The sequence below is a fragment of the Rhineura floridana genome, chromosome 16 (assembly GCF_030035675.1).
Source record: "Rhineura floridana isolate rRhiFlo1 chromosome 16, rRhiFlo1.hap2, whole genome shotgun sequence".
NCBI classification, from domain to species: Eukaryota; Metazoa; Chordata; class Lepidosauria; order Squamata; family Rhineuridae; genus Rhineura; species Rhineura floridana.
Window position 1 is genome coordinate 515,701 of NC_084495.1, and position 23,960 is coordinate 539,660.

Sequence of the window (23,960 nt, forward strand, 5' to 3'; positions counted from 1 at the left end):
TACCCAGGCTCATATATATAAAAGATAAAAGATAAACGGCATTTTGTCAAAAGTATTTTTGTCTACATTTTATACCTCATCCTTGGTTTTCCAAGCTTGGCATGGAATGCTTCTCATACAGAATTAATTTGAAATGCTGCATATTTATTATCATAATCATCATATTCAAAATAAAAAATATATGTACCGCCTTCAAGTTGATTCCAACTTATGGTGACCCTATGAATAGTGTTTTCATGAGGCTGAGAGGCAGTGACTGGCCCAAGGTCACTCAGTGAGCTTCATGGCTATGTGGGGATTTGAACCCTAGTCTCATTTTGTTCTCACAACAACCCTGTGAGATAGTAAGTTAGACTGGCCCAGGCAGGGTTATTTAGTGAGCAAAAATGATGCAAATAGGATCTCTTTTAATTGTGCTATTGACCTGCTTACTTCCACTCTGACTGGGGGATCTTGCAGCATGAGGAAGAGATGGGGGCACATCACAGCTGAAGTTCACCCATATAGGAGCATTATCTCTTGTTTATTACAGAGACGCCTGTTGCAGGTTTTGCTGCTGAGAGCAGCAGTCAGTTAGTGCGGCCACTTGAGTCACAGCTTGTTGATCCTGAGGAGGCAAAACTAGAAAGTGAGGTTCAGAAAGGAGGCCCTGTGCACGAGGAGGAGGAGGGCATGAAGCAGTGCCAGTTGCCCACAGCCACATCTGCAGAACAGCAAGTACCATGGTTTGGCTTTGAGAAAGCTTGTACATTTGTGAGCCAGAGTGGGAAAAATGTTGTTGTACGATGCAATTACTGCCTTCCAAGGATCAAAAATCTGAGATCAGCTGTTCCCCCTCATCCAATGTGAAGAAACATTTTGAGGTAAGCCTTTGTCATGCTGGTCCTCAAAGAGTGTCCATTGTCTATTTATGTTTAAATTGTGAAGTTCCTCTTCCATTTTTTCTTGGATTCATTGCTTTGTTCTTCTTCCTCAGAGGGCACACGCTGAGAAGCTGAGAGCAATTGAAGAAGCAATAAAGGCAAGGAGACGTGGCCTTCCTGAACCAATGCATGACACCCCTCCTCCCAAAATGCTGAAGCAGCAGCAGACAACCCTTGAGAGGTGGGGATCTGGCAGGGAGCCTGTCACCCAGAGCAATCTCGACAGGAGAATCATTGATTTCATTGTAGAGAAGGCATTACCACTTCAGACTGTGGACAAACCATCATTCATTAATCTGGTTCGCATTGGACTCCCCAAAGATCTCACCATCATATGTGCCAAGACTCTGAGAGACAGAATTGAGAAGAGAGCATGCCACATGAGAGAAACTCTTGCAAACCGAATGGGTGCTGTGGCATATATAGCAACCACTGCAGATTGTTGGACCAATGGCAAGAAGAGTTACTTCTTAACAGCCCACTGGATCAACCCAACTACCCTGAAACGTGAGGTCGGGGCCTTGGCTTGTAAGCATCTGAAGGGGCGCCATACATACGATGTCCTTTCAAAAGCACTGCATGATGTACATGTGCAGTACAGGATCCACAACAAAGTTATGTGCACTACTACAGACAATGGCTCCAACTTTGTGAAAGCGTTCAGAGTTTTCATGGCCAAAGAACCAGTGGAAGCTGCAGGCACCAGTGACGATGATGGTGATAACCAGGAGGAGGAGGAGGTTGAGGTGGAGTTTGTGCCTATCTGTGAGATCCTGGACACAGGACCTGAGGCAGAGGAAGAAGCTGCAGACTCAGGAGAGGATTTTGTTTTACCACCACACCAGAGATGTGCTAGCCACACCCTCAACCTTGTGGCAACACAAGACATAGAGGCCATGCTTTCTGACTCCTCCAAAAGTAGTCTTCTTGGTCCTTTCAAGAAACAGTTTCATTCCTTGATGGGAAAGTGCAGCAAGTTGTGGTCCAAGCAGAACCAGTCAGCCCAGATTGCTGAGTATATCCATGTGCAATGTGGTGTGTATCTGAAGGTACCGAATAAGACCAGGTGGATGCGTTGAAGCAACTACATGAGCTCCTGTCAACTGTGCCACTAAAAATGCATGCCATAATGGACCGCTGCTCCTTGTCCAGGATCACAGCTGCCGAGATTGAAGTGGTACAGGAATACACAGAGATTATGGAGCCACTAGCCCAGTCCCTAGATATCCTGCAACGGGAGAACGGCATGTTCATGGGGTATTTGCTACCAACGCTCTGCAATCTGGACCGCAAGTTAGAAGGACTGGAAAACAAACCTGAGAGGTACACATACTGTTTTCAGCTGCTGAGAGGTGTGCGCGAAGCCCTAAGAAAGTGGTTTGCAGCTATCTGGGAGGACAAGAGGCTTCTTCTGGCAGCCTGCCTACACCCTCGCTTCAAACTAGATTGGCTGGATTCGTGTCAGGCCACCACCCATACCAACAAGTAAGAACATTAGGGAAGCCATTTGGGTGGATTACTCCAAGGGAAATGTTGTCTCAAGGGAGGCATCAGAGGGCTTAAGGTGGTAGGCAGGGGCTGGGCCTTCTCTTCCTGGGGCTCCTCATCACAACCTTGGGTTGCTGCAAGTAATCCTTAAGGGTCTGCTGTGCTGCCCCATGAGTGTGGTGACTTGGTCACCTTCCTACCTTCCATGTCATCATCCACAGGCTCAGGCTGGACCCTGAACCAGGGGACATGACAAGCATCAGGAAATGAAGAGCAGATGATGGTTTCCTAACATATATGTGTTAACATATCCTCTCTCTTTCTTAGATACACAATGGAAGCCTTGCTGAAAGCTGAAATAAAGATGGGTGTACTTAATGAGGACAGTGATCAGTCTTCAGATAAAGACCAGGAAGGAGATGACTTAGCAGATGACTTCTTTAACTTTCTGCCCCAGGGCAAGAAGTCAGCAGTGGACACTGCTGAGGAGGAACTGGTGAGGTACCTGAGGTCTCCCAACAGAGAAGTGTCATCACTCCATGGCTTTCCACGTGTGCTGCGGTGTTTTTTGCAGCACAACACAGGCATGCCTTCAAGCGGCGCAGTAGAACGCCTGTTCAGTACTGGTGGCAATGTAATGACTGTAAAAAGACATTCCTTGTCTGACATGCTCTTTGAGCATCTTGTTCTTTTGAGACATAACAGAAACATATTATAAAAGCATTTCAAGTGTAAAATTTGATTTCAAGAGTTGGGGTATCTTCATTGCTTGGGGGGATGTGAGATTCTGTTATGCCATTATGTTAATCTTATGGATAATTTTTTTTATTCTACTTCCCCCTGTGTGTGTGTGTTTATTTTTAATATTGTTTTAGGCTTCTTAGATGTGCAGCAGCCAAGGCCAGCACCTTGTAGGAGTTTTTTTTTAAAAGTAACTGAAATGTAATTGTAGTGATTACTTTTGAGAAAAGTAAAGTAATCAGTTACTTTCAGAGCAATTGTAATTGTACCGGTAATTACTACTTTTTTGGGCCAAGTAATTGTAACTGTAATTTATTACTTTTTAAAAGTAATCTTCCAAGCTCTGATTATCAGCACATCTTGTTTTGGTGCGTGATCAATTTCTTCCTGTACTTCTGCATAAAATCTCTCCAGTTCCTCTTCTTCTGCCTTTGCCGTTGGAGCTTAGACTTGGATGATGGTTATGTGAATAGGTTTCCCGTTTAATCTCATTAATATCACTCACTCAGACCTTGTGTTGTAGCTCCTAATTGCTTTTGCTACTTCACTTCTCACTATTAAAGCAACCCCATTTCTTCTTAATTTCTCATTTCCTGCATAAAATATTTTGTAGTTGCCTGATTGAAAATGTCCCATTCCCATCCATTTTAATTTGCTCATTCCAAGTATTGTAATACTGATACATTCCATTTCTTGCTTCACAATTTCTAACTTTCCCTGGTTCATGCTTCTCATGTTCCATGTTCTTATTGTGTATGTCATACAACACCGGATTCTCCTTTCGCATCTGTGAGCATCAGCCTCCGGGCTTCCTACTCATACTTGTCCTTTGTTCTTCCCCAGTAACTGAGTGCCTTCTGACCTGGGGGTCTCACCTTTCAGCACTATCTTGTGTTGCATTGTGGATACTCTGTTCATAGGGTTTTCGTGGTAAGAGGTATTCAAAGGTGGTTTATGTTGAAATAGGCTAATGTTGCATGGTCACTTTAAGGGATATTTGGGAATATCCCATGTACCTGTTTACCATGATGTAACTTCCTAATGGGTGGGGTTTAGTTACCTGACCTCCTTTGTCCTGGGGGATTTTTGAATATTCTTTCCTACTTGCTGATCTTCTACCTTTGAGAGAGGCCGCATGGCAAGATGCTCTCTCTCTGAGAGCATCCATTACCCAACACCAAGATGGACTGAGACTCCTATATTTTCTTTCTTCTAAGCTAGAGCCTATGTTCTTCTAAACATATGAAAGGTCGTGAGTAAACATTCTTTTTCTTTTACCTAAAGGATTGTGTCTGTTATCATTTATATAGAGAAAGGTGGGCTGGTTTACATTCTCATTCCGCTGCTTGTATTTTTACAACTCTGCTAAGAAATAGGACCGACCAAATTAGTTCCTATTTCTGTGTGTGTATTTTTTATAATACCGAACAGTTTACTGCTGCCTTCCTCTGAGTTTGGATGCATCTTGGTCTGGTGTCTCAGCTTTGACCATTTCGCCTTGGGTGCCTCTGCTAGCAGCCTAGCCTCTTGGTCTAGACTCCTGATGGCATTGCTCTCAGCTTCTTCAACACTCTCAAGCCCCCTCACCATTTTAAGGTGTGCATCCTAGAGGAGGCTGTGCTTTATAAATTACAGCAAAGCCTTTGATTGTGTAGATTATGAAAAAGTATGGAATGCTTTAAAAGAAATGGGAGTGCCACAGCATCTGATTATCCTGATGTGCAACTTATACTCAGCACAAGAGGCTACTGTAAGGACAGAATATGGAGAACACGATTGGTTCCCCATCGGAAAGGGTGTGAGACAGGGGTGTATTTTATCACTCTATTTGTTTAATCCATATGCAGAACATATCACACGGAATGCAGGTTTGGATCAAGATGAAGGAGGTGTGAAAATTGGAGGGAGAAATATCAATAATTTAAGATATGCTGATGATACTATACTACTAGCAGAAACCAGTGATGATCTGAACCGAATGCTGTTGAAAGTTAAAGAGGACAGCACAAAAGCAGGACTACAGCTGAACGTCAACAAAACTAAAGTAATGACAACAGAAGATTTATGTAACTTTAAATTTGACAATGAGGACACTGAACTTCTCAAGGAGGACAATACCTTGGCACAGTCATTAACTAAAATTGAGACAATAGTCAAGAAATCAGAAGAAGGCTAGGACTGGGGAGGGCAGCTGTGAGAGAACTAGAAAAGGTCCTCAAATGCAAAGATGTATTGGCGCTCCCTGCCTCAAAGCATTCCTGCCCGCCTGTGTCAAGAGGAGAGGGAAAGTGGAGTTTGCCAGGGCTCTCCTCCTTTTGATTCTTTTGGTCACTCCCAGGTGGGGCAGCGGGGAGAAATGGGGAGGCTCACCATGTACCATTCTGCCCTGATGACCTTTCTACTAGGCTGCACCAAGACCTCAGCAGGCAACTTAAAAAAAGAAGTTATCACAAACCCTGCTCTGTTCTTGGAGCTGACAGCATCAATACTGCTATGTCCAGTGCTCACTTCTGGCTCCTACCCAACTTTTTTCCTCCCTTTGCCAAAGCAAACTGACTTCTGACACCTCCCCTTCCATTTTCATCCTTTAAAGGGTGGAAAATCTGAAATCTTGGCTGTGCAATACCCACAATGCATTCATGTTTTCTCCAGCCCAGTCTCTTGGCAGACTCTGTGCCTGTAACTCTGCGGATTCCCACAGTAACCTCTATTGCTTACTGCTGACAGAGCTCAAAATAGGCCCATTTAGTATCCAAACTACTATAACACAAGTAGCCAAGGCTTGCATGCAGACTATTACATGGCAATAGCAAGATGGATGGGTAGATGGATGGATACTAGTAATAGAATCAAGGGAATGTGCCTTTATTTGGATATAGCACTGATTAAAGAACATCTTCACATCTTATATTTTTAATGCATACCTAAGATTTTTGAAGTGTGCACTTAAAGTATTTGCATGCAGTCTCATGTATCATACTGGTAAACATGTGAGTAAGTCAGACTGGCTGCACAAATACTACTGTGGTATTTGTCCAATCCATGAGTGCAGAACTCCCACTTTCGGAATATTTTAGCCCCAGTCCTTCCCCTCCTCTATCTTCTTTAAAGCAGTAAACTGAAGGAACTTGGCATGTTCAGTCTGGTGAAGAGAAGGCTGAGGGGTGACATGATTGCACTCTTTAAGTACCTGAAGGGCTGTCACATAGAGGAGGGTACAGATTTGTTCTCTGCTGCCCCACAGGGTAGGACTAGGTCTAATGGTTTTAAGTTGCAGGAGTGTAGATTCAGATTGGACATTAGAAGGAACCTCTTGACAGTAAGGGCAGTTTGTCAATGGAACCGACTGCCTAGGGAGGTGGTGGGATCCCCTTCGCTGGATGTCTTCAAGCAGAGGCTGGACAGCTATCTGCGGGAGATGCTCTAGCTGTGGATTTCCTGCTATGAGCAGGGGGTTGGACTTGATGGCCTACAAGGCCCCTTCCAACTCTATGATTGTATGATTCCATGGTTTGAATACAGTGTGCAAGCCATGTGTCCCCTGGAGGTGGAATCCTCAGTGGCCTTCTAAACCAGTCTACTGTGTGCACAGGCTGATCAGGTGATGTCCTGCATAGGCCCTTGACAAACCCCATGCCTAGCAGAAGCAGAACATGTTACACTAGACTAGACTTTTATGCAAAGAAAGAAAACAAAAGAAAGATAATAATTTGCCCACAGCCCATGTGAGGAAGAGCTTGAACCTTAAAAAAAAATTTTTTTTAATGATCTTGGTTGTGATGGTCCTTTTGGATGTGTACATATCCACACACAGAAGCCAGAGGGAGGTGGCCAATGGATAGAAACTGCATCAGAGGGACCCAGAAGGGCAGAGACTGAGAGTGAGGTCAAGGTAGACTGAGAGGTGGAGAGCTGTGTTGTGAGGAGTGTGCATGGCCTTCAAAGTAGAACATAGAGATCACGGAGGCAGCTGTGACACTCTCCACTCCTGGACCAATGGTAAAATTAGCCTCAGTTCCATCTCATTCTAGGATGTTGGGTGCTGTGGACCGGGTGCCATGCCTGGTGTGCTTATCTGCAAAAAAGTTGCCTTAGAGATGCCAGGTCTCCACCCAGGAAACAGACACCAGAGGGTCCATGCCTGCCCTGTATACATTAGGGAAATGGGAGGGACTGCTGGTTCCTTCCACATCCCCTCTCCTAGAACCTGGGGCCACAGTCCAGGCCCCTGCAGACACAGAGGGGCCCACACAGAGGGTAGCTGAGAGAGCTACAGATGATGAAGGCATCAGCACCTGGGCCAGGGCCCACAAAGGCTGGTGCTGTCACCACAGCACCCTATCTTCTTTTACACCGCTTAGAAATGCAAATGATGAAGCAGTATATAAATGCTTTAATTAAGTGAATCATAGAATTGTGAAATAGTAGAGTTGGAAGGGGCCTATAAGGCCATCAAGTCCAACCCCCTGCTCAAGGCAGGAATCCAAGTTAAAGCATCCCTGACAGGCGGCTGTCCAGCTGCCTCCAGCGTTGGAGAGCCTCCCAACTCCTGAAGTCATTGGTTCCATTGTCATACGGCTCTGACAGGTAGGAAGTTTTTTCTGATGTTCTGGCTTCCTGCAGTTTGAGCCCATTATTCCATGTCCTGCACTCTGGATGATCGAGAAGAGATCCTGGCCCTCCTCTGTGGGACAACCGTTCAAGTACTTTGCACCACTTTACCTTTGAAAGCCCCAGAGCCACCAAGCACTGCCTGCCCATCTTCACCACCACGTCTTTTTTTGCTGCTGCCCTCCCATCTATGACGAGCAGGCCTCCACCCCTTTCCTCTCAGAGCCCGTTTCCATCTCTCCTGCAGGCAGACCCACCATGCTGAGCAGGCTTCTATTTCTTTCCTTTCTTTCCGAGGCTGTCGTTTCCACCTTTGCAATGACATACAAGAGCTGGAACATCGACTTCTTCATCCCCGTTATCAAGTTGAAGTACTGCTTAGCGTGGACATCGTCTGTGTTGGCAAAAAGCTGGACTTTTCCTGCTCCTTTTTCGGTATTAGGACTGGCAGATGCAGGACCAGCAGGAGCCCTCAGGGGTATCACGTTTTTATGTCAGCATATTGATGTAAGAACTAGGAAACATTGTCTACTTGTTAGGAATTTATTAGGAAAGTATGATTTGTTAGTCAGTCTCTCCCAGCTATGTCCACCAGGGTACCTGGTCCAGCATCAGGGTAGACCTGAGGGTCAGGGAGGGGGGGTTGCTGTGGTCTATAGGAGCTCGATCTTCCTCTGCAAGCACCCTGTCCATGTGACTACTGGTCTGGAGTGTTTGCACCTTATGTTGGGTCAGCGGGACAGACTGGGGATTCTGTTGGTGTACCGCCCACTCTGCTGCCCAACAGACTCCCTTGCTGAGCTGACGGAGGTGGTCTCGGGTGTACTGTTGAGATCCCCCCGACTGTTGGCTCTGGGGGATGTCAACATCCATGCCGAGACCACCTTATCCGGGGTGGCTCAGGATTTCATGTTCTCCATGATAACCATGGGACTGTCCCAATATGCCATTGGCCTAACACTAGATTTGGTTTTTGCATCTGGACATGGAGTTGGTGATCTGAATGTGGGGGGCCTTACATCAGTCCCTCTATCATGGACAGATCACTGCTTGCTGAAGTTTAGACTTACAGCGGCTTTTCCCCTCTGCAAGGGTGGGGGACCTACTAAGTTTGTCTGCCCCCAGAGACTAATGGATCCGGATGGTTTCCAAAGGGCTCTGGGGAGTTTTCTGGCTGATAGGGCTGGCGCTCCTGTTGAAACCCTGGTCAAGCTGTGGAATACAGAAATGACCCGGGCGGTTGACATGATTGCTCCTGAGCGCCCACTCCTGTGTAGAGCTCATACAGCTCCATGGTATACCCCAGAGCTGAGAGCACTGAAACAATATCGGAGACGACTTGAGTGCAGATGGAGGCAAACTCCTAGTGGATGCAATTATACACTGGTAAGTGCCTATGGTAAGCTGTATTTAGGGGCAGTGAGGGCAGCAAAAAACCAATATTTTGCTGCCACTATCAAATCTTCAATCTGCCGCCCAGCGGAGCTCTTCAGAATTTTCCGGGGGCTATTACACTCTGGCCCCAGGGACATGGTAGAACCATCTGAGGCCTGCTGTAATGAATTTGCTAGGCACTTCCAGGATAAAATCTTTAGCCAGGACTTAGACTCCAGTGTTATAGCAGGTGAATCAAGCAAGGTATCCAGAGCACAGCCTTGTCCCGATTTCTTGGATGAGTTTCAGTTGGTGCAGCTTGAGGACATTGACAAGGTGCTTGGACAGGTTCGTGCAACCACTTCTGTGCTGGATCCTTGCCATTCTGGGCTAATAAAAGCTAGCAGGGATGGAACAGCCGGCTGGACCAGGGAAGTGATGAATGCCTCTCTGCAAGAGGGGGTGGTCCCTGGCTGCCTGAAAGAGGCAGTAGTGAGACCACTCCTGAAGAGGCCCTCCCTGGACCCAGAAAATCTTAATAAATATAGGCCGGTAGCAAATGTTCCATTCCTGAGCAAGGTCCTGGAACGAGTAGTTGCAGGCCAGCTCCAGACACTCTTGGATGAGACCGATTATCTGGATCCATTTCAGTTGGGTTTCAGGCCTGGTTTTGGCACGGAAACAGCCTTGGTCTCCCTGTATGATGACCTTTGTCGGGAGAAAGACAGGGGGAGTGTGACTCTGTTGATTCTCCTTGATCTCTCAGCGGCTTTCAATACCATCGACCATGGTATTCTTCTGGGGAGACTGGCTGAGTTGGGAGTGGGAGGTATTGCATGGCGGTGGTTCCGCTCCTACTTGGCAGGTCAGCTCCAGAAGGTGGTGCTTGGGGAACATTACTCGGCACCCTGGACTCTCCAGTATAGGGTTCCGCAGGGGTCAGTTCTGTCCCCCATGCTGTTCAACATCTACATGAAACCATTGGGTGTGGTCATCCAGAGCTTTGGAGTGCGTTGCCATCAGGATGCTGATGACACACAGCTCTATTTCTCCTTTTCATCTTCTTCAGGTGAGACTGTCAATGTGCTGAACCGGTGCCTGGCTGCGACAATGGACTGGATGAGGGCTAATAAAGTGAGGCTCAATCCAGACAAGACTGAGATGCTGCTAGTGGGTGGTTCTTTTGACCAGATGGTGGATGTCCAACCTATTCTGGATGGGGTTGCACTCCCCCTGAAGGAGCAGGTTCGTAGCTTGGGGGTTCTCCTAGAACCATCTCTGTCACTTGAGGCTCAAGTAGCCTCGGTGGCACGGAGTGCCTTCTATCAACTTCGGTTGGTGGCCCAATTACATCCCTCTCTGGACAGGGATAACCTGGGTTCCGTTGTCCATGCTCTGGTAACCAACAAATTAACTTACTGCAATGCACTCTACGTGGGGCTGCCTTTGAAGATGGTTCAGAAACTGCAGCTTGTGCAAAATGCAGCAGCCAGATTGGTAACAGGTACCAGACGGTCCAAACATATAAAACCAATTCTGGCCCGCATGCATTGGCTGCCTGTATGTTTCCGAGCTCAATTTCAGGTGCTGGTTTTGACCTATAAAGCCTTACATGGCTTGGGACCACAATAGCTGATGGAACGCCTCTCCCGATACAAACCCACCAGTACACTACGTTCAAGATCAAAGGCCCTCCTCCGGGTGCCTACTCCAAGGGAAGCTCAGAGGGTGGCAACAAGGGAGAGGGCCTTGTGAGTGGTGGCCCTCAAATTATGGAATGATCTCCCTGACGAGGTGCACCTGGCACCAACACTGTTATCTTTTCAGTGCCAGGTCAAGACTTTCCTCTTCTCTCAGGCATTTTAGCATGTGTTTTAAATTGTTTTAAATTTTAAATTGTTTTTAAAATATGTGTTTTAAATTGTATATTTGTTTTAATGTTTTTGGTTGCTGTAAATCGCCCAGAGAGCTTCGGCTATGGGGCGGTATACAAGTGCAATAAATAAATAAATAAATAGAGGACCCCAGAGACAAAAGCTAAAGAAAGCCGAGAAGAAGATGCAGCATTTTAGCATGTGTTTTTAAATTGTTTTTATATTGTTTTGATTTTTAAAATTGTGTTTTAAATTGTTTTTTTTTAAATTGTATATTTGTTTTAATGTTTTTGATTTTTGTAAACCGCCCAGAAAGCTTTGGCTATGGGGCAGTATACAAGTGCAACAAATAAATAAATAAATATTGTATTTTTATTGAAAGTTATTGTTGCTTTTTAATAATGTTATCATCTTGTTATTTAATTTTTCTAAATTTTATTGACATGTATTTCTATATTTGTGTTTATTTTTTGTAAGCCACCTTAAGGGCCTTTTGAAGGGCCTACTTGAAGAGTGCTATTCTATCTCCCCTCAGTCTTCTCTTCTCCAGGCTAGACATGCCCATTTCTTTCAATCTTTCCTCACAGGGCTTTGTTTCTAGTCCCTTGATCATCCTTGTTGCCCTCCTCAGAACCTGTTCCAGTTTGTCTGCATTTTTCTTAAAGTGTGGTGTCCAGAACTGGATGTAACACTCAACATATGGCCTAACCAGTGCCAAATAGAGGGGAACTAATACTTTGCACAATTTGGATACAGTAGGGCCCTGCTAATATGGCGGGTTAGGGACCAGGCCCCCGCCGTAAAGCGGAAATCGCTGTAAAGCGGGGCCCCATAGACTATAATGGGTCGCGTCGCACGAAAATGACATCAAAATGACGTCAAAATGATACGTGATGGAAAAAACCCGCCGTATTAGCGAAACAAGCACTGTAAGAGCAAGGCCTTTCCCTAATTGAAAACCGCCACATGAACGAAGCGCCGTAAAGCAGAATGCCGTAAAACAGGGCCCTACTGTACTATACATGCACGTTGGCACCAATGACATGGGGAAATGCAGCCGTGAGGTCCTGGAAGCAAAATTTAGGTTGCTAGGTAGGATGCTGAAAGCCAGGACCTCCAAGGTGGCTTTCTCTGAAATGTTACCGGTTCCACGCGCAGGACCAGCCAGACAGGCCCAGCTTTGCAGTCTCAATGTGTGGATGAGACGATGGTGTCGGGTGGAAGGGTTTGGATTTGTTAGGCACTGGGGAACATTTTGGGACAAGCCAGGCCTGTACAAAAGGGACGGGCTCCACTTGAACCAGAATGGAACCAGACTGCTGGCACTTAAAATTAAAAAGGTGGCAGAGCAGCTTTTAAACTGACTGAGGGGGGAAACCTGACAGGAGCTGAGAAAGGTCCGGTTCGGAATAAACCTCCCCCCTGGGATAAAAACCAAAGAAATGATGAAATTTTAAAAGGGGTAGGCCTAGAAGTAGGCATTGTGAGAGCAGGGGCACAGGATATAAATTCAGAAGAGCAAAATTACCACAGGCCTAACCACAAGTGCCAAAGACACTTGAAGAGAGACACTGCTTACAAGTGCCTGTACGCTAATGCTAGGAGCCTCCGAACCAACATGGGAGAACTGGAGTGCTTGGTCTTAGAGAAGAGCATTGATATAGTGAGCATAACGGAGACCTGGTGGAATGGAGAAAACCAGTGGGATACGGTTATCCCTGGATATAAACTATATCGGAAGGACAGGGAAGGACATATTGGTGGCGGAGTCACTCTATACGTGAAAGAAGGCATTGAATCCAGCAAGCTCGAAACCCCAAAAGAGGCAGACTCCTCCACAGAATCTTTGTGGGTGGTGATACCATGCCCCAGGAGGGACTTAATACTGGGAACGATCTATCGTCCCCCTCATCAAAATGCTCAGGGAGACCTTGAGATGAGATATGAAATTGAGGAAGCATCCAAACTAGGAAATGTGGTAGTAATGGGTGACTTCAACTACCCGGACATAGACTGGCTGCATATGTGTTCCAGTCATGACAAAGAAGCAAAGTTTCTAGATATTCTAAATGACTATTCCCTAGACCAGTTGGTCATGGAACCGACCAGAGGGACGGCAACCCTGGACTAAATCCTCAGTGGGGACCGGGACCTGGTGCGAGATGTAAGTGTTGTTGAACCGATTGGGAGCAGTGACCACAGTGCTATTAAATTAAACATACATGTAACTGGCCAATTGCCAAGAAAATCCAACATGGTCACATTTGACTTCAAAAGAGGAAACTTCACAAAAATGAGGGGATTGGTAAAAAGAAAGCTGAAAAACAAAGTCCAGAGGGTCACATCACTCAAAAATGCTTGGAAGCTGTTTAAAAACACTATATTAGAAGCTCAACTGGAGTGCATACCGCAGATCAGAAAAGGTACCGCCAGGGCCAAGAAGATGCCAGCATGGTTAACGAGCAAAATCAAGGAAGCTCTTAGAGGCAAAAAGTCTTCCTTCAAAAAATGGAAGTCTTGTCCAAATGAAGAAAATAAAAAAGAACACAAACTCTGGCAAAAGAAATGCAAGAAGACAATAAGGGATGCTAAAAAAGAATTTGAGGAGCACATTGCTAAGAACATAAAAACCAACAACAAAAAATTCTATAAATACATTCAAAGCAGGAGACCATCTAGGGAGACAATTGGACCCTTGGATGATAAGGGAGTCAAAGGTGTACTAAAGAACGATAAGGAGATTGCAGAGAAGCTAAATGAATTCTTTGCATCTGTCTTCACAGTGGAAGATATAGGGCAGATCCCTGAACCTGAACTAACATTTGCAGGAAGGAATTCTGAGGAACTGAGACAAATAGTGGTAACAAGAGAGGAAGTTCTAAGCTTAATGGACAATATAAAAACTGACAAATCACCGGGCCCAGATGGCATCCACCCGAGAGTTCTCAAAGAACTCAAATGTGAAATTGGTGATCTGCTAACTAAAATATGTAACTTGTCCCTTGGGTCCTCCTCCGTGCCTGAGGACTGGAAAGTGGCAAATGTAACGCCAATCTTCAAAAAGGGATCCAGAGGGGATCCCGGAAATTACAGGCCAGTTAGCTTAACTTCTGTCCCTGGAAAACTGGTAGAAAGTATTATTAAAGCTAGATTAACTAAGCACATAGAAGAACAAGCCTTGCTGAAGCAGAGCCAGCATGGCTTCTGCAAGGGAAAGTCCTGTCTCAGTAACCTATGAGAATTCTTTGAGAGTGTCAACAAGCATATAGATAGAGGTGATCCAGTGGACATAGTGTACTTAGACTTTCAAAAAGCGTTTGACAAGGTACCTCACCAAAGGCTTCTGAGGAAGCTTAGCAGTCATGGAATAAGAGGAGAGGTCCTCTTGTGGATAAGAAATTGGTTAAGAAGCAGAAAGCAGAGAGTAGGAATCAACGGACAGTTCTCCCAATGGAGGGCTGTAGAAAGTGGAGTCCCTCAAGGATCGGTATTGGGACCTGTACTTTTCAACTTGTTCATTAATGACCTAGAATTAGGAATGAGCAGTGAAGTGGCCAAGTTTGCTGATGACACTAAATTGTTCAGGGTTGTTAAAACAAAAAGGGATTGCGAAGAGCTCCAAAAAGACCTCTCCAAACTGAGTGAATGGGCAGAAAAATGGCAAATGCAATTCAATATAAACAAGTGTAAAATTATGCATATTGGAGCAAAAAATCTGAATTTCACATATACGCTCATGGGGTCTGAACTGGTGGTGACCGACCAGGAGAGAGACCTCGGGGTTGTAGTGGACAGTACAATGAAAATGTCGACCCAGTGTGCGGCAGCTGTGAAAAAGGCAAATTCCATGCTAGCGATAATTAGGAAAGGTATTGAAAATAAAACAGCCGATATCATAATGCCATTGTATAAATCTATGGTGCGGCCGCATTTGGAATACTGTGTACAGTTCTGGTCGCCTCATCTCAAAAAGGATATTATAGAGTTGGAAAAGGTTCAGAAGAGGGCAACCAGAATGATCAAGGGGATGGAGCGACTCCCTTACGAGGAAAGGTTGCAGCATTTGGGGCTTTTTAGTTTAGAGAAAAGGCGGGTCAGAGGAGACATGATAGAAGTGTATAAAATTATGCATGGCATTGAGAAAGTGGATAGAGAAAAGTTCTTCTCCCTCTCTCATAATACTAGAACTCGTGGACATTCAAAGAAGCTGAATGTTGGAAGATTCAGAACAGACAAAAGGAAGTACTTCTTTACTCAGCGCATAGTTAAACTATGGAATTTGCTCTCACAAGATGCAGTAATGGCCACCAGCTCGGACGGCTTTAAAAGAAGATTAGACAAATTCATGGAGGACAGGGCTATCAATGGCTACTAGCCGTGATGGCTGTGCTCTGCCACCCTAGTCAGAGGCAGCATGCTTCTGAAAACCAGTTGCCGGAAGCCTCAGGAGGGGAGAGTGTTCTTGCACTCGGGTCCTGCTTGCGGGCTTCCCCCAGGCACCTGGTTGGCCACTGTGAGAACAGGATGCTGGACTAGATGGGCCACTGGCCTGATCCAGCAGACTCTTCTTATGTTCTTATGTTCTTACTTCTATTAGTGCAGCCTAAAATAGCATTTGCCATTTTTGCAGCCCCATCACACTGTTGACTCATATTCAGATTGTGATCTACAACAACCTATATATCCTTCACACGTAGTATTGCTGAGCCAAGTATCCCCCATTTTAAAACTGTGCACTTGGTAAAATAAATAAAAAACCAGGTCAAAGACTGATCAGCGCAAGAGGGGACGTATGGTGGTTCTTTCCCCTTCACAGAGGCACGAAATTTGCCCTGTAACAGCATTGGCTAAGTTCTTAACAGTCCATGGACAACAGCCAGGATACTTATTTGTTCATAAGGATGGCCTCCCCCTTTCTAGATTTCAGTTTTGGGCGGTTACTAGGTTAGCCCTTGGGCATATGGGACTCGATCCCAACACGTTTGGGACACATTCTTTTCGTATTGGCGCAGCGTCTACGGCTGCCTGCTTGGGTTTTTCCCAAGGCCAGTTACAGTTCCTGGGCAGATGGCGTTCTACAGCCTATAGGTCCTATATTCGGCCTTTTCGAGGGGTTCCAAAAACCAGTTTGTGACTTGTTTCTGTCACTGTTATGAGTTTCCATTGTTTGTTTTGACAGGCCGCTGGAAGGGAGATGAAAGAGTGCACATCCTCCTCTGCGGCCATAGTATGGTACTTTGGGCAGGCCGCAGGGCGGCGAAGTCGCATGTAGGCACGCAGATTGGGCTTAGCCGGTGGGCTACCGTGCAATGGCTGGGCCGCCGTGGGATGCGAGTGAGTCAGGCAAAGCCTGCTTGCAGCTATTCGGGTGACCCAAACCCCTGTCGGGCAAAGGGGTGCAATCTGTCAACCCCTTGCCCTGACCACACTCCAATTGTGCGTAGGGAGGCCAACCTGCATCACCGCCCCCCGGTGCCCTGAAACTCCGGGTGGATGAGACCTGTTGGCCCCAAAGGCGACCCGTATCCTGCCCTCGGGCTTTAAAACCCGGAGCTGCAGGCCTCCGGAACCGCCTATCACCTCCAAAGGTGCCTAAAGGTGTCACCTAGCTGCCCTTCACCTTCAACCTTTCCCGCAGTTCCTCAATAAAGCGACCATTAAGTATTAAATTCAAACAGCCAAATCAACCTAATAACCACAGAAAAAACACCCGTACTAACCCTGAATGCCCTTCCTGCTAACCACAGTATGGAGTAGGCAAAAGAAACTTGCCGGCTAAAACGCAGGCAAGCCAAAAATTCCTACTCGGCCCCAGAGGCGACCAAATGAATCACACTGCAGCAGAGGGAGGGTAGGGCGGGTGCCACAATTATGAAGAGGGAGAGGGGGTGGATAGCGCGAGCTTAAATAAGCTCGTATGCCCCGCCCCCTCTAGAAGCGTGCCGTGGCTGCGTCACCCTAGTCCGGCGCGCTTGCCCTCTCCAGACATGGAGGCTCAGGCTTCACCCGGGCCGCAAACACGCCCCGCAACCCGGTAAGTCCCAGGTGCGAAGCGGGGTTGCGACCCAGGGGTGAAATAAGACGCAGACACAATATGATGGGTTAAACAACGGGCCACTTTATTAAACCAAATTCATATTATAATAATGAACCTGCAAAGGGGAACATAAGTGCGGGATTCAACTGGTGAGTCAGGCAAAGCCTGCTTGCAGCTATTCGGGCGACCCAAACCCCTGTCAGGCAAAGGGGTGCAATCTGTCAACCCCTTGCCCTGACCACACTCCAATTGTGCGTAGGGAGGCCAACCTGCGTCACCGCCCCCCGGTGCCCTGAAACTCCGGGTGGATGAGACCTGTTGGCCCCAAAGGTGACCCGTATCCTGCCCTCGGGCTGTAAAACCCGGAGCTGCAGGCCTCCGGAACCGCCTATCACCTCCAAAGGTGCCTAAAGGTGTCACCTAGCTGCCCTTCACCTTCAACCTTTCCCGCACTTCCTCACCACAGAAAGGGGACAAACCTCTGTTTAGTCACCCTTTACCCCACATTCAGACAAGATGTCCTTCAAGCCCCTCTGCAGGTCTTCTAAAAGGATATCATTACCTACATCGGTCATATGGACGCCATCTGACCGATATAGTTCAACCTTACTGCGCCTTATCTCTGGATGGTGAATGACAAAACCACCAGAGTCCAATAGAGCAAGACGGAGCTGCCTATTTACTTTTTTGCGGGTCCTATTTATCCCCCTAGGGTCACCCATACAATTCCAGTGTCTACGGGGTAAAATATCGGACCAAATCAAGTGTACCCCCGGCCAACGCTGCATAATGGCCCGGAAGTCAGCAGTTGCCTGTTCAATAAGGACTCTGCCCTTCAACATGCCAAGGTCATTCCCACCCAGGTGAATGACCAAAAACTGTGGTGCATTCCGAACTACTGCCGTCTGGAATCAACCTAATAACCACAGAAAAAACACCCGTACTAACCCTGAATGCCCTTCCTGCTAACCACAGTATGGAGTAGGCAAAAGAAACTTGCTGGCTAAAATGCAGGCAAGCCAAAAATTCCTACTCAGCCCCAGAGGTGACCAAATGAATCACACTGCAGCAGAGGGAGGGTAGGGCGGGTGCCACAATTATATAAGCTCGTATGCCCCGTCCCCTCTAGAAGCGCGCCGTGGCTGCGTCACCCCAGTCCGGCGCGAATTGGGGATGACTGGTCAGTCATGTACATGTTTACAGATGCTCCTTTTATTATTTTTACTTTTAAAACATGTTATCCTTTTCTACAATGTGTTTTGTATCAAGGCAGCAGAAGCAAATTCCAGTCTCTGTAGCCCTGATGGTGCTATGATTTAAGTGAGGTTAACATGTGAAACTCCACATATTCAGAGTACAGTATGTCTCTTTTTATCAAGGGGGTGGACATTTTTTAATTCTTGCTGTAACATATCCAGCCAATGGAAGGAGTTGTAAAGCATGAGATGGGGCGAGGGGGAGGGGAGACAGAAATGTTTATTGTGTACTCATCACTGCCCCCCCCACGCACCCTTTGGTCGGGTTCTTAGGCCCTGAGGGATCTTTTCCCCAATGTTTTCCTAGCTGGAAAAAAATGGCACAGACTTAACGAGCAGGACTTTGAATTCAAGAGGAAACCCAGCCCAGTTCCTGAGAGTCAGGGGACTTGCCACCATGCTGCATACCTTTAAAGTAAGGACATTTCCTGAACCCCTCTACCCATAACATTGTGCACATTATCTCTGCTTCCGTCATTTGAGATATAAACAAAAATGCCTGGGACAGGGGGAGGGAAGGCATTCATAGAATCATTGGGGAAGAAGAGGCACTCCTGCCTTCCTAATGCTGCTGAATTGTTTTTCCAAGTGTGAGCAAAGCCGCACTTCCTGTCCATGGCCCAGCACACAGATATGTCACATATGTGCATTGGGATTGTGAAGCAGTGACTCAGAATGAGAATTGCAGGTAGTTCACATAGCAACTCCTCTGAGGAGGGAACTGGCTTGCTAAAGCTGAAGGAAGAGGCAACATTTGTTCAGAGTGATTTTGTTTTGCACCCTGCTATAGCTGCTGTGGCTGTGACACAATGACACACCTGCACAGTGTGCCCCCCTCCCCAAGCTGAGTGTAACTGAATGGACATACATAGCAGCAGGGCTGGCCCCAGGATAAATAGTGCCTTTGGTGCCCACCCCCCAGCGGTCAGCTTTGCAGGGCCACCCAGAGCATTTATGGGGCCTGGTGCAGGTGTGATGTTGGCAGCCCTGCTGCTGCCCTACAAGGACCCATGCATGTGGGTCCAAAGCTGGGGGCCACATGTGAGAACTTTTGTGTGCATGGACTACTTGTGAGAATTCTTGCCTGCAGCTCCTCTGTGCCTTGGGATCAAACAGAATCTTCATTGTCTTTTCCATGGGAAGAAGAGAATAGGGTGGGCTGTGCTTCTCCTGAATATTGCCTCCCAATTCCCAACCTGTTCTGGCAGAGCTTCTTTTTGCTTCTTGGGGCTCAGTTTCACAGGTCTTCTGGTTCTGGCTTGCAGCTCCTGGCCTTCTCTGCGACTCTTATCCCTTACATCCTGACCTCACACCACTCTGACGCCTTTCTCTGTAGTAACATCCACAGAAAGTTATTCTCCAGTGGCACCTTGCCTGGAAATCTTAGATGGTATTCACTCACTCACTTACTCCTTGAATGTTTCCTGCGGTGTGGACCTGGAGTTCTTTCTGTGGCAAGAAGAGGCCACCTCCTTTGACACAGAATCCATCCTTAAAGCCTTCCCTGTCCCTTCTCTCCTTACAACAAACCCTGTGACCCGGGCTAGTTAGCCTGGGCCAATCACAAACCAACCTGACAAACCTTATCTATATTGCTAGCCAGACAGAAAGAACAATTTTACCTTACCAGGATTGGTTTAGATTGCCTTACAGTTGGGCTGCAGGTCTAGCCAATAAGTAGGTCTCTTCCTTTGAGCCTCCCAAGGATGCATTTTACAGACAGCTTATGCCTCAAATTAGCATCTATTCTGTTTCAGCCACAACTATGTAAAACATTTACTTCATTATCAGGCTCTAAGTTATTTACTAAACACCAAAATGAAATACAATAATTATTAAAATAAACAATAAAATACAAAGCAAGAGACTAACAAATTATTAAAATGTGATACAGTAGGGCCCCACTAATACGGCGGGTTAGGGACCAGGCCCCTGCCATAAAGCGGAAATCGCCGTAAAGTGGGGCCCCATAGACTATAATAGGCCGCGTCGCACAAAAATGACATCAAAATGACATAAAAATGGCGCGCGACAGAAAAAACCTGCGTATTTGCGGAACAAGCGCTGTAAGAGCGGGGCCTTTCCCTAATTGAAAACCACCGCATGAACGAAGCGCTGTAAAGCTGAATGCTGTAAAGCAGGGCCCTACTGTATAGAAGTATTAAATTGTGTCCAGCATAAAAAGTGACAACGGGGGGGGGAAAGCCTTCTGAAAAGAGTCACTGAAGCCTTCCTGAAAGAAAGATTTAAACTGGACCTTTGTTGCTTGAATTAGATGTCTGAAGAAGAAGCTTGAAGGTATATAATTAATTAACCAAACTACAGCTTTATATTGAGTTTATACCAGTTTAAAGATCCTCACCCTCCCCTCAACTAGAATTTGATGATGGTGGGAACAATTCACTAGAGAGTCTAGCACCCCCTCCCAGGGACCCCCATGGAGAGAGAGTGGCCCTCAGTTTGGATCAGTTGCAGGCTTCCCCCCTTTTTTCCACTTCATAACCAAAATCTCAGTTCTTGCAGCTGCTCATAAAATCATAATTTGCCACCCACCTTAGTTATATTTTCCAGACAACGCCTTAGATTCCCAAACCAGATGGCATTATATGTTTCATGAACTTATGAGCCCACCTTATACTGAACCAGATCACTGATCCATCCTTTCAGGATCTCCACTGGGTTTCTTTACCAACTCCTACTAGACTCTTCAGGCTCAAGCTAATTTATTTATTTATTATTTGATTTATATTCCGCCCTTCCTCCCAGCAGCAGCCCAGGGCAGCAAACCAAAGCACTAAAATCACTTTAAAACATCATAAAAACAGACTTTAAAATACATTAAAACAAAACATCTTTAAAAACATTTTTAAAAAGCTTTCAAGACATGTTTTTTAAAAAAAGCTTAAAAATACATTGCTTTTTTTTTAAAAAAAAGGTTTAAAACATATTAAAAAGCAATTCCAACACAGACACAGACTGGGATAAGGTTTCACCTTAAAAGGCTTGTTGAAAGAGGAAGGTCTTCAATAGGTGCCGAAAAGATAGCAGAGATGGCCCCTGCCTAATACTGTATTTAAGGGGAGGGAGTTCCACAGGGTAGGTTGTGCGGAACAGACCACCTGATGAGATGGTATCTGCAGGAGGCCCTCACCTGCAGAGTGCAGTGATCTACTGGGTATATAAAGAGTAAGACGGTCTTTCAGGTATCCGGTCCCAAGCTATATAGGGCTTTGTACACCAAAACTAGAACCTTGAACTTGACCCGGTAGGAAATGGGCAGCCAGTGCAATTCTTTCAGCAGTGGGGTGACATGCTGGTGATACCTTGCCCCACTGAGCAGTCTCGCCGCTGCATTTTGCACCAGCTGGAGCTTCTGAACAAACCTCAAGTGCAGCCCACATACAGCACATTACAGTAATCCAGCCTGGAGGTTACCCATGTATGGACAACAGTAGTCAGTCTATCCTGGTCCAGAAATGGCCACAGCTGTCTTACCAGCCAAAGCTGGTGAAAGGCACTCCTAGCCACGGAGGTCACCTGGGCCTCTAGCAACAAAGATGGATCCAGGAGCACCCCCAGGCTACGGACCTGCTCTTTCAGAGGGAGTACGACCCCTTCCAAAACAGGCAACTGACCAATTATCCGAACTCAGGAACCACCAACCCACATCTTCTAGGATTCATCATCATCATCATCATCATCATCATCATCATCACTGTTTATTTGTATGCCGCCTTTCTGTAATTTATGCACGAGGTGGCTCACAACATGAGCAGGAAAAAAAGGTTACACAACTCACTGTAAGAAATAAATTCAAATGGTCAATAAGTTAACAAAAACATCATAAAAACATACAATAAATCAACACATCCTTATAATTCCTAATAAAATCCAACAATAAAATACAGAAGCATAATCACAATAATAGCAAAACAAAAAACCAACCATCAGAAATTAAACTTTTATCCAAATAGAAGCGCCTCAACAACACCCCACAGTCAAGGTGGTCTCTGGCATCTTCAGGTAATGATACCTTTTATAGCTGCAGTCAGTCAAGGCCCCTTCAGTCTCAAATTCAGACTCAGTTTATTGGGCCTCATCCAGCCCACCACCAAGTCCAGGCAGTGGTCCAGTGCTTGCATGGCCTCTCCTGATTCAGATGTTACAGAGAAATAGAGCTGGGTATCATCAGTGTACTGCTGACACCTTGCCCCAAATCTCCTGATGACCACTCCCAAGGGCTTCATATAGATGTTAAACAGCATGGGGGACAAGATGGTACCCTGTGGCACCCCACAGCACAACTGCCAGGGGGCTGAAAGACAGTCACCCAATGCTATTCTCTGAAAATGACCCTGGAGATAGGATCAGAACCACTGTAAAACAGTGCCTCCAATATACATCTCACCAAGTTGACCCAGAAGGATACCATGGTCAGTGGTATCAAAGGCTGCCAAGAGATCAAGTAAGAATAACAGGGTTGCACTCCTCCTGTCCTTCTCCCGATAAAGGTCATCCATCAGGGTGACCAAGGCCAATTCAGTCCCATAACCAGGCCTGAACCCAGACTGGAATGGGTCAAGGTAATCTGTTTCATCCAACAGTACTTGCAATTGCTGTGCCACAACCCTCTCAATCACCTTCCCTAAGAAGGGGATATTTGCGACCGGTCGGACCAATGGGTCCAGGCAGGGCTGGATTAAGCTGAGGAGGGCCCCTAGGCTGATTGGTGTTTGGGCCCCCCTTCTCCTCTTAGGCAATATTTTTCTCAAACCCCTTACCCTGCGATCCGTGGAAACAGCCACAGGAGGGACCGCAGAACAGGAGCTTCTGAGACGCCCGCCGTCCCATCCCCCCGCTTCACCTACCTTTCCGCTTTTTTTGCGGCTGCGCGCACTGTGTGCACAGGTTTGCCATCAATCGGGATGGTGGCCGAGGTTTCCCTAAGGGGCTGAAGCCTCTGCCGCCATCTGGGTTGATGGCAGCAACGCACGCGTGTAGCACGCATGCGTGCCATCAGCCAATATGGCGGCAGAGGTTTCAGACCCTTAGGGAAACCTCGACCGCCATCTTGATTAATGGCAAACTGCCAAAAACAACGGAGAAAAAGGTAAGTGAAGCAGGGGGGATTTTTTTTAGCTTATGCAGGGGCCCCCAAGAGCTCCAGGCCCCTAGGCTTCAGCCTACTAAGCCTAATGGATAATCCGGCCCAGGGTGGGCTTTTTCAGGAGTGGTCGGATCACCACCTCTTTCAAGGTTCCCAGAACCGCTCCCTCCTGCAATGATGCTTTGACCACACTCTGGATCCACTTGGTCAACCCCCTCAGCAAGCTTTAATAAGTCAAGAAGGGCAAGGTCGAGAGGACACATTGCTGGCCACATCATCACAAGCACCTTGTCCATGTAATTAGGCAGCATCAACTGAAACCGTTCCCAAGACTTTGCAGCAGACATTGCACTGGACACCTCATTGGGGACTACAGTAGATGTGGATGGGGCATCAAGACTGCTATGGAGGTGAGCAACTTTACCCTCAAAGTGCCTTGCAAACAATTCACAGTGGGCCTCTGAAGGGTCTAAAACTCCATTTGCTTGAGCTGATGTCAACAGACCCCTGACAATACGGAAAAGCTCCACCGGACGGCTACTTGAGGAT